A 4,122-nucleotide genomic window follows, 5' to 3' on the forward strand; every position below is an offset into this window, starting at 1 on the left:
TTTGAGGCAGGGTCTCACTCCTGTCATCCAAGCTGGAGTGCAATGGCATGATCCATGGATCACTGCAGCCTCGACTTCCTGGGCTCAAGTGATCCTCCCACCTCAACCTCCTGAGTAGCTGAGACCACAGGTACATGTCACCACACCTGGGTAATTTTTCTGTAGTTTAGTAGAAATGGGGTTTCGCCATGTTGCCCAGGCTGATCCTGGACTCCTGGGCACAAGTGATTTGCCTACCTCAACCTCTCAAATTGCTGGGATTACAGGAGTGAGCCACCACACGCAGCCTGCTCACAATTTTCTTCATCACATAATTGTAAGAAGTTTTCACATGCTTCTTGTTTCATCTATTTAAAATGCGACCCTCACACACCCCTACCCCTCTTTGTTTGAACCATCTATTTCCAGTGCTCATTGCTATAGCACACATCTATAGCATAATATAGGTATGACCTCAAAGCTTTGTGTCAGAACACTGTGTGAGTCAGTATAGCAAGCATGAAAGTATTCCTAGAAGCCAGCCTCACAAACTAAATAAATATATCCTCCTAGATTCTCAAATTTCCATCAGATCCCCAACTTTCTCAGAACTCCAAAGCCACCGAACCAAAATAATTTTGTATATTCTTAAAATAGAGTTTTCATTGAAGACAATGCTGAAGTGGAAAGAAACAGGTTTTAACCAAGTGCAAATCTTTCATTGCAAATTTTACAAAAATCATAAAACCATATGCAGTGGTGGGTTGAAAGGTGCCCCTCCAAAAGATATGCCTATGTCCTTACCCCAAGTCCTTTGAATATGACCTTATTTGGGTAAAGAGTCTTTGCAGATGCAATTTAGTTAAGGATCTTGACAGGAAACCATTCTGATTTACCGAGGTGGACCCTGAATCCAATGACAAGCATCCTTATAAGAAAAGAAAAGGCAGGCGTCTTTATGAGAGATGATAAACATAGGCTTAACAGAGAGGACATAGGCTCAGAGAAGACCATGTGAAGACACAGTCGTAAGGAATGCCTACAGACATCAGAAGCAGAAGAGGCAAGGAAGTGTTCTCCCCTAGAGCCTCCAGAGAGAGTGCAGCTCTGTGACTTCTTGATCTCAGATCTCTGATCTCCTGAAGGGGGAAGAAATTTCTGTTGTTTTAAGTCGTCAAGTTGCCGGTAATTTATTAGAGCAACCCTAGGACTAACAGATCATATCAACATGAGAGTCCTTTCCAGGGCCCTAGAAGAGATTCAAGTCAGTGTGGGGCTCTTAAGGCTGAAGCTTCCTTGGCTCTACAGATTTCCTCTGCCTTGAATAAAAGGACAGCCAAACTTTTCTTGTCTAATGTTATATTTGAAATAATTTCACATTTATTCTTCACACAGATTCCCCAATTAATGATATTTGATGACATTTTGATATATATATGTACAGAATAAAAAACTGTTCAGAAAAAAGTTGTTCATAAAAACAAATTTCTGTAACTGTTGAAAAAAAATGTAGTTAATTGACAACAATGATTCTCTCTGCTTCAAATACTTTTGCACATAATTCCTATGGGAAAAAGTCATTCTCTTATATGTCTACAGTAGGATACAAGAATTAAGAAATTAACAAAGATTCAGTAATATTATCTAATTTAAAGACAATTTTTATTTTTTTCCCAATTGTTCTAATGTCTTTAAAGAAAAATCTGGTCAATATTGGAATCAAAGATCATATTTCACGTCCTTTGGTCTCCTTTAGTTTGAAACTATTCCTGTATTTTTCTTTTAATTGGGGGGGGGGCTTAAAAGTTTGAAGACTACAGGACAATTGTTTTGTAGAATATTGCCTAATTTGGGTTTGTCTGATATTCCCCTATGATTAGATTCAGGTTATACATTTCTCTACAGAATGCTACATAATACTACATTTCCATAGAATGCTATTAACGTTGGATTCTTCCAGAGTATTGTATTGGTGCACATGATATTGGTTTCCCCTATTTTTGCTGATGTTAAACATTAATCACTTGAGTTTCAGTGTCAGACAAGTAACTGTAAAACTGCTATGTTTTCCTTGTATTTAATAAGTATTTTGGAGGAGATACTTTGATATTATGTAAATATCCTGTTTCTCATCACACTTTTACCCACTTCTTCTAGAATCAGCTAACAATTCCTGCCTGAACTGATTACTGTGATTGCTGCTAAATGATAATTGTTTTCAAACACCATCATTCCATCAACATTTATTAGTAATAGTTGACATTATACTTAAGAAAGAGTGTTTGCTTCTTTGTCATTTATCTGTCTCAAATTTGGCCAATGGGAGCTTCTTTAAACTGGTTTGTAAGGACATTATAAACTTTTTATGGGGTCTAATAAGAAAGACTTGAAAGGGGTAGGTATGGTATGATAAAAAATATATTTGGTCTGTCTCTGATTGCTGGCAGAGGGCTCCTAAAACCCTTGGAATTTCTTGAGTGGGAGGAATACCATTTGTTATTTATGACAAGTACCTTTTAGCTCCATCTGAGTTATGTTAATTAGTGACTTAGCAGTACCTAGCTAGCTAGCTTAATGATGGGTGCTGATCACCAGAAAAACCAACAAGGTGGTTAAAGATTAGAACTTTCTAAACTCCCCTCCAACCCTCTGGGAGGCAAAAGAGGCTGGCAAATGAGTTCAGTCTTGCGTGGCTAAAGCTTTAATCTGTCATGCCTACAAAATAAAACCTCCATTTAAAAAAATTAAATAATTGAGTGCGGAGAGTTTCCAGGATGGTGAACGTATCAAGGTGCCAGGGGGGCCCAGAAAGCATGGAAGCTCCATGCCCCTCCTTAACCCTACACATCTCTTCCATTTGGCTGCTCCTGAGCTGCATTCATTGTAATAAGACAGCAAACATAGGTAGTGATTTTCTGAGTTCTCTGAGGAGTTCTAGTGAATTAAAAAATGTGGGGGAGGGATGTGGGAACCCTTCAAGTTGTCACCAAGTTGAACAAACGTGCATGTAGTCTGGGGACCCAGGATTTGCAACTGGCATCTGAAGTGAGAGCAATTTGTGGGACTGAGCCTTTAAACCTGGTGGAGGCTGACACTAACTCTAGGTAGTATCAGAATAAGACTGAATTGTAAAAGACACTCAGCTGGTGTCCACAGAAAGTGGGAGAATCATTTAGTGTCAGAAAAACTTCAGTGTAGGGATAAGCCAGTCTCCCAAAGGCTAGACACAGAATCGGTTTATAAGCTTTTCCTAAAACAAGTCTTTAAATAAAAAATAAATCTAGGATGAAAACAGCTTCCCCAACCCTGGACGCCAATGAGCAAGTTAGGAAAAATAAAAGAAACTAAAACATAGAGGATTTTACCTTTCACACCTGGTCCTCATCCTAATGTCCCCTCTGCTCTTCTGAGGATCTGATGATCCTCCCAAGTCTTCACTGAGTCATCATGGAAAATAAAATTACAAACTCATATTTTACAGCTGTATTTGTCAATTACAAGAATGCAAGAATGAGAGAGATATACATAAGCTCAATGTGACTCCTCACTGCACCTTTGTTTCTTAGTTGAACTTGGTAGGTGTGTGATTTATATCCAAAATACAGTCAGGGATTGCATTTTCAATACTTAATTCAATGAACTTCCACATCAGTTTACTAGAAATTGCCAGAAATAAACTTGTATAGACTGCCCAATGAACTGTTTCAGGAATTTTTAATGGAAAATGCTATCTCCTGTGAATGTAACTGAGTCACTGATATATAGTTTAATAATATCTCCTAAGGATTCCAACTTTAAAGCAGGAAGCTTTTCTTAAAGATAATTTTTTTTGCTGTACTTTATTGTGTATTCAAAGATTTTAATACAACTTTTAGTAAATAAAGTTAATGATAAGAATCAATTTATACTAGTTACTGTACAGTTATACTAAAATATACATTTAGAACTAACTTACCTATACATTTAGAACTAACTTACCTATACATTTAGAACTAACCTTATTATTTAGTAAGGTTTTAATTTTTTTTTTTTTTAAGACCGAGTCTCACTCTGTCACCCAACTGGGATGCAAGATTCTCCTGCCTCAGCCTCCAAAGTAGCTGGGATTACAGGCATGCACCACCATGCCTGGCTAATTTTTTT

Source organism: Cebus imitator, unplaced genomic scaffold (genome assembly GCF_001604975.1).
Source record: "Cebus imitator isolate Cc_AM_T3 unplaced genomic scaffold, Cebus_imitator-1.0 Scaffold508, whole genome shotgun sequence".
NCBI lineage: Eukaryota > Metazoa > Chordata > Mammalia > Primates > Cebidae > Cebus > Cebus imitator.